The sequence below is a fragment of the Pogona vitticeps genome, chromosome 1 (assembly GCF_051106095.1).
Source record: "Pogona vitticeps strain Pit_001003342236 chromosome 1, PviZW2.1, whole genome shotgun sequence".
Classification (NCBI taxonomy): Eukaryota; Metazoa; Chordata; class Lepidosauria; order Squamata; family Agamidae; genus Pogona; species Pogona vitticeps.
The window spans coordinates 296095788-296103987 of record NC_135783.1 but is presented as its reverse complement, the minus strand read 5'-3'; positions in this window follow the sequence as shown (position 1 = coordinate 296103987).

Genomic DNA, 8200 nt, shown 5'->3' with positions numbered 1-8200 from the left:
CACAATTCAAAAGCATCAATTCTTCGGTGGTCAACCTTTTTTATGGTCCAGCTCTCACTTCAATACATTGCTACTGGAAAAACCATAGCTTTCACTATGCGGACCTTTATTGGCAAGGTGATGTCTCTGCTTTTTAAGATGCTGTTTAGGTTTCTGATCTCTTTCCTCCCAAGAAACAGGTGTCTTTTAATTTTGTGGCTGCTGTCTCCATCTGCAGCGATCATGGAGCCCAGGAAAGTAAAATCTGTCACTGCCTCCATATCTTCCCCTTCTGTTTGCCAGGAGGTGATGGGACCAGTGGCCATGATCTTAGTTTTTTTGATGTTGAGCTTCAGACCGTTTTTTGCGCTCTCCTATTTCACCCTCATTAAGAGGTTCTTTAATTCCTCCTCACTTTCTGCCATCAGAGTGGTATCATCAGCATATTGGAAGTTGCTGATATTCCTTCTGGCAATCTTAATTCTAGCTTGGGATTCCTCCACTCCTGCCTTTTGCATGATGTATTCTGCATATTCTGCATATACGTTAAATAAGCAGGGGGACAATATACAGCCTTGTCGTACTCCTTTCCCAATTTTGAAGCAATCAGTTGTTCCATATCTAGTTCTAACTGTTGCATCCTGTTCCACATATAGATTTCTCAGGTGATAGATGTCCATGGAGTTTTCTTGGCCAAGATAGTGGAGTGGCTTGCCAGTTCCTGCTCCAGGTGGATCGGGTTTAGTCAGAACTCTCCACTATGACCTGTCCATCTTGGGTGTCCCTGCACAGCATAGACCATAGCTTGTCTGAATTATTCAAGCCCCTTCACCACAACAAGGCAGCAATCTGTGATGGGGATCTTGAAGTTAAGTCATGGCAACTGGACATCTTTCTTATTAGGTTTTCAACCAAATAAGAAAGAAGTCATGTTGCCATGAATCAACTTCCAGATAACCTTACCTGGGTGACTGAGAATTTACACAGATGTAATTCTTTCAGATTGTTGCTAGAGCTGATCATTCAAGTGAAAATAACTAGGGGAAACATGCAGCAAGAGAACTTTTAGGCTGAAAAACTTTAGAGGTTGGTTATGGATGCAACATACAACATCATTGTTCAGAGCTATTGCAGCCAGAGTAAGAATAACCATGGTGACATCATTCTGATGGGACCAGAACAAAGAAAAATGAAGTGATATAGATAACCATTGTCTAAACAAATTAATACACACACACAGGTCTCCCTGTTCTCACTGAGCTTAGCTACAGCTTTCATAGTTCAGGATGGGGAGGGCAATGGTTATTCTAAGCAGCAATATGTTGTTGTGATCTCTCTGTGCTATTATGCATATTATTTTGAACTCTCTTGATTATGAATGCGCAATAAAGACTCATTAGATTTACAAAAGACCTGCTCTTTGTGGGGATAAAAACTGCTTGAACTGCCTTCTTACCACAAATAAATTTTCATGTGGTTACCTGAAAATTAACAATTTTTATTAGGCATACTTTTGTGAATTGCAGCCACAAACGTTTATGCCACTGGCATCTGTTAGTTTTTAAAGTGCCCCAAACACTTTTTATTTTTTCTATAACAGATCAAGAAGGCTACTTCCCCCGTGACACTTTATTTTAAATCAACACGGCTAACAGATTTTTGCATTTTCTGTAGTGGCATAATTATGAAATAGTCACCTTGAGTGCTTGTACTTAAAATTTATCAGGACAGTGGTAGGAATCCCATGATGTATAACACCCAACCACATTTTGACTGCTGATTTCCTTTTTCAAAAGTGAAATTGTAGCATTATGTTGTCATGCAGAAGCAATATACCAGTGACACCTGTGTTAGCACTATACCTTTTATGCTTTTCTGTCAGCTGTTGTTGTGTATGCAATATGCTCCAAGGTTTCCTATAAATGAGAAATAACACTGGCTATGACTGCTGTTCTGACATTATTGGCAACCATGTAAATATGAATCCTTCCCCCATTGCAGAGATGGGGAAGTTACTGTAGGGCAGTGGTTCCCAACCTTCAGTAACTCAGGTGTTCTTGGACAGCAGTTCCCAGAAGCCTTCACCAAAAGAGTGTACTGACCAGGGTTTCTGGGGCTTGTAGTCTAAGTACATCTGAATTACCCAAGGTTGGGAACTATTGCTAGGGGATGGCAGCTTCATGAACCCCACAAGCTGTGGAATTCTCAGAGCTGTGCTCCAAAAAGTAACTTTTCTTCTTTATGTTGTCTTGTGACTGAGGGGAAACGATAGCTGCCAATCCTTTAGAGAATCTATTGATTCTAATGTTTGTTTGTTTGTTGAACCTGTACTGTCTCTTTTGCAGATTTAACAAGGTATCATGCAGATGAGAATGAGAGTAAGATTCAGAATAAATTACATTTTTTTCTCATCATACCCACAATTTCTCCCATTTTGGCTTTCACTCAAGCAGATACTGTATATGCCAGCATGAGGGTAGTACAACAATGGTGAGATGCCAGTGTAGGTTCATGATGTCAACATATCTTCTGGCTGTACAATATACATGGAATTAGCAGCAGCCATTTGTTTGTCTAGGAGGCATGAGCTAAAAGTCCGATTGCCTTGGATAAAAACAATCACACCCAGTAGTTAAAGCAGGAGTGGGCAAGTTGCGGACTGTAGCTTCCCAGGATGCCTCCCCAGTGGCTGTACTGGTGATAGCTGGCAGAAATTGCATGCAAATGACATCTCAAAGGCCAGTCTTGGTAGCTCAAAGAGTCAAAGATACTGTCAACAAACCAAATCCCAAGCCTGTCATGTCCCTGAGACCACTTCTCTGCGTTGCAAAGTTTATTAGCACTACCCGGAATTCTAATGTACATGGAATGAACAAGCATGGCTGGCTGTTGGGCTCTGTTTCTTTTTTAAAATACCGCAGGATTCCATAACATCCAAAATAATTGTCAAAATATGTTTACCATTAAAGTAATAAGACCATGACTTCTGAACAAAGAAAGTTAGCCATACTATGTGGTACCTTAAATTATTTTCCTGAAATTATATACAAACCATTTAGAGCAGGGATGGGCAAGTCATAGCCCACTGGAGGGTTGGATTAGAAAACCCATCTTATCTAGGTATTGTTTGTTTTTTCACCTTGTACACTGTCCCATAGTGCATAGCACTCTCTTTCTTTAATTGTTCTTATACCTTTCTTATAACTTTAATCTTTCTTATACTTCCACCATTAAAATCAAATCATCTTTATGTTTCTTGCTAAAGGTTTTCCCTGTATACTGTATACCATTGTGTTGATATAAATTCAGTCAAATAACACACAATATAATACAAACATACAAATTATATCAACAAATAAATAGTCCTCTCCATAAGCAAACCCAACTTTAAATAAAAATAAACAGTTAAATAAAAATCCCGGGTCAGCATTTTAAAAGTTAAGTTTTCACTCATTTCTTAAAAACTCTAAAGGAAGTTGCCTGTTGGACCTCTGTTGGAAGTTTGTTCCAAAGAGATGTGGCCACCATCAAGAAAGCATGATTTCTTAGTTCACTTTTTTGGCCTCCTTTAGGGTCACTATTCTTAGCATCATGGAATGCAAAGAGCAAGTGAGATGGGTAGTTCTATTGTAGGAGAGATGTTCTGTATTGAGGTCCTAAACCATTGAGGGATTTATAGGTAATAACCAGCACCTTGAATTGTGTGTGGAAACTAACAGGAAGCCAACCAAGGCATGCTGAAACTGGAGAAATGTGTTCCAATGTATTAGTTCCAGTGATCAGTCTGGTGGCCACATTTTCGACCTGCTAATGTTTCCATAGTGTCTTCAAGCACAGCAAATATCCCTTTTAACTCGTTCTATCAGCCTTCTAACAGTATGTCTGGATTCACTTTCAGTTTATTGACCCTTGTTGAGTCCATCATCGCATGGCCAAAGATAAGAGACAAGGGGAGCAACAGTTCAACAACATCCACAGAGACAGAGGATGCTCACTGTCACCTGCAGGTCTGAAAATAAAGCCAAGTGACCACAGGAATCTACTGGTATGTTCCTCATACAGGAGCAGGTAGAGCTGCCATTGTTTGCTTTCTACAACACAAACTGGGCAGAGGTTGAAGCTGGGGACAAGATGGACTATTGTGAAAAACCCAGATGTGAAGTCTAGCAGAATCCGACAAATAATGGGCAAAGCTAATAGGAGCCCAGCAAAAGCTGGGAAGTTATTGTTTAACTTTGTAAATCTTAGTATGGATGTGGAATAATTGGAAATCATATTTTTGTGAGCCTTTGAGGTTTATAAACTGTTTAGATTCCTATACTGGTTACTTGCCAGAACTCAACTATATGATAAAATGGCTGATTGGCAGTCTTCAGGCTCTTGTAGGACAATCATTGCTCAGATGTAATACTCTCTGGTCTCAGCGATAACTCACTTCTAAATATGTAAATATACATAAGGCTTTAGCCTTCAGCAAGCAAAATGTACATGGATATATGGATTGATAGGTAAAGGTAAAGGTTCCCCTTGACAATTTTTGTCCAGTCGTGTTCGACTCTAGGGGGCAGTGCTTATCCCCGTTTCCAAGCCGTAGAGCCAGCGTTTTGTCCGAAGACAATCTTCCATGGTCACATGGCCAGTGCGACTTAGACAAGGAACGCTGTTACTTTCCCACCGAGGTGGTCCCTATTTATCTACTCGCATTTCCAAGCTTTCGGACCGCTAGGTTGGCAGGAGCTGGGACAAGCGACGGGAGCTCACTCCATCACGTGGATTCGATCTTACAACTGCTGGTCTTCTGACCCTGCAGCACAGGCTTCTGCAGTTTAGCCCGCAGCGCCACCACGTCCCTATATGGATTGATATCAACATTTTAATATATTGACATTAATTCAAGGACTCCAATGCAAATTCTGGACAGGGCTCTAAAACAGGGTAAGGATGGGATGGGTCCTCTTGGAGTCCCTCTTGAACCCTCCAGTTTCCCATACTTGGCCACAGCCATACTCCATCCGAAGACCACTCAAGAGCTTTCCAGCTCCTGTATTTGTTCCTGTGTTCTGAAAGGCTGGAATGCCTCTCCTAAGGCATCCTGACTGGCAATAAGAGCTTTAAGCTAAAATATGCCAGTATTTTGGGCCCATCCTTTTGCCACCTCTGAAATGTGAAGAAAGAATTCAAGTTTAGCTGCAGCTTCATAGTGCATTATCTTCTGTTCAATATCAGTCAATAACATCACACAAAATTATACACACTTCTAAAAAGATAGCAGTATCGAAAACAGATGAGGGCAGGTTCAATATACCTTCATAAACCTATATTCATATTCAAAGGTTTGCAATTTACAGTTAAATAGTGAATGACTGGCCATCATACATCCAATACAGTATCAAATCTGCATGTCAATGTTTGCAGTATTGCTAACTTAACTAGTGTGTGGAGTTATTTTGTTTTGTTTTGTTTTTGTTTTAAATTCTTCCATGAATTATCAAAAAAGATTCTTGCCAAAGTTAAAATATGTAACATTGGTTTATGCTTATCTTTGGGAACAGGTGACTACAAAGTTTTCAGTTACAAAACAATAATGTACATCAGGTCAATCCCAACCAGCCCATCCACCCCATTCAGTGTACCACTAGATCCAGTTTGGCAGCAGAACCAAGATCTTGTAGCATGGGGAAGGATGAAACATTTAGTTAATCATAACGACACCTTTTAGCTCTAACATTCCCAGGGAAGGGGGATGTTAGAATTTAATCATTCTTATACTTTTCTTATACCTTTAATCTTTCTTATACTTCCACCATTAAAAGGAAATCATATTTATCTTGGTGGCTAAAGGTTTTTCCTATATAGTGTATAGTATAGTGTATACCATTATGTTGATGTGTTACATGCAGCTGCAGTTTGAGTCTTCTGGTCATTCTTCACTCCTTCCAGTCCTTTGTTTTTTATCTCTCATGTCTCTAATCATGCATTATAAGTATTAACAGGAATGCACTCTTCTCTCTCTCCCCCTGATTTACTTATGCATAATTTTATACTCAACTACAATCTGTCTCTTATACAGTATAACTACCCCTCCTTGTCTGACAGCAGCTTATATGTCTAAATTGATATATCGATCATTCAATTGACAGATGGAATTTTGCTTGCTATGATCTTGTTCTTGTAGCTTTTTCTTCTTTATTTTATTTATATAAATACTTCTAACCACACAATCAGATCAAGAGCAAGGTACAGTCACATTAAAAATATATTTTAAATAATTTGGGTCAAACCGTATTGTAAAAAGATAGCCATGTAAGGGTAATCACACAGGCAGTTTTTGTATTTCTTAGACTGAAAGGTGCACAACACTGATCACATTATTCATTGTGCAACCTGGTGAAGAATAATATGTGTGATGTATAGCTCAGAAACAGGTAATACTGCTTTTTCCATGGCCCTTAACATGATTGTGTTAAGGCAAGAGGATTCTGTGATTTGAACCAAAACATTCCAAAAACCACTTTAAAACAATTGCATAACTAATCGAAGGATTGAACTAGGATTCTAGATTCATACCTTTGGATGAATAGCTGCAGTTTAATTTGGAGTCAAAATAAAAGCAATGTTCGCAGCAGATGGCAGGGCTATTAGTAGGGTGCAGCAACGGAGGCTTTACCCCAGGGCACTGAAATTCAGGGGACATCAAAATCTAGGGGTGATTGTACTGGTGAGTGTTAAAGTATATCTCCTCATAGTGCTTAAAGCATTGTCTGGGCAGTTTATAATTTAATTATGTGGGCTACATGTTAGAAGAATAAATAGCACCACTTCCCAGTCCTTCCTTCCTTCCTTCTTTCCTTCCTTCCTTCCTTCCTTCCAGCCTGCCCGCCCGCCCGTCTATCCGTCTATCCGTCTATCCGTCTATCCGTCTATCCATCCATCCATCCATCCATCCATCCATCCATCCATCCATCCATCCATCCATCCATCTATCTATCTATCTATCTATCTATCTATCTATCTATCTATCTATCTATCTATCTATCTATCTATCTATCTATCTATCTATCTATCTATCTATCTATCTATATTACATTTCTCTTTCATTTGCAGGAACGCCACATTCTCCTCTTCCTTTTCAATGAGGTGTTACATCACTGCCTCAGGGCTGAATGAATGGGAGATGGTGCTGCTTGCCACAGATGCCAAAATTCCTCTTTCACTTGGGCCCCAAGGAGGAGGCATTCCCTACATGTGCTGCTGTAGCAGAGGAAACCTTCTCCTGTGTTTCCACATAATGTACTGTTCTCACTGGTGGGATATGAAGAAGCCCCCTCCCCAAAGCAGATCTTAATCATCTGGTACACATACAGTACATGGGGAGAGGCACTTCCACTAATATCTAAGTCTCAAGATATTTTAGAGCTTGAAAATAATCATCACCATACCTGAACTCTGACTAGAAGCAGATTGGCAGCAGCCAGTGCAATATGATGTCATGCTCAATCATATCAAGCCCCACTGAGAGACCTAGTAATATCTTTCATAAGCAGGTCATCTGTCAAAGCCACTGATAGTGTTTTCATCCCAACCTGGCCTAAAACCAACCTTAAGAGAGTCTAGATAACTAATTTCCCCCAAGAAGAGCTCAAAGAAGAAGCCACTAGTTGCCACATTCTCAGTCATCTTAAAGTGTGCTGTTTATATACCATCCCATAGCACTTAAAGCACTATCTGGGCTGTTTACCATTTAACTATGCAGGCTACACAACATTCCCATCTCCCCAAGAGAGCTGGGATATCTGCAGTGAGACAGGTTAAAACCTCTGGGTGCAGAAATGTCTTCAAGAAAGACTGACAAATTCCTCTTTCAATGTGGCAAGCACAAACCTCTCACCTAATGAAGCATTTCTGATCAATCCTCCATCCGTGCACAGGTTTCTACCACTGTCAGCCTAAACCACAAAAGGTAGTGGCCAGTCCATGATAAGTAGCGATGGGGAACTCCCAGGCTTCAGATCATCCTTTCTCTGTCCTATTGCAAAGAGCAAGTGCAGGGTATGATATGCTACATGCCCTGAGTCAGTGATGTACTGAGATAGTCCTTTTGATTGCAGAAAGTCTCAAGCAGCCTCCATAAAGACAGTCTCAATATAATCTTAGAACTGCAGAGCTGGAAGGGGCCCTATGGATCACTGCGTCCAGCCCCTGTCAAAGACGCACAAGTGGG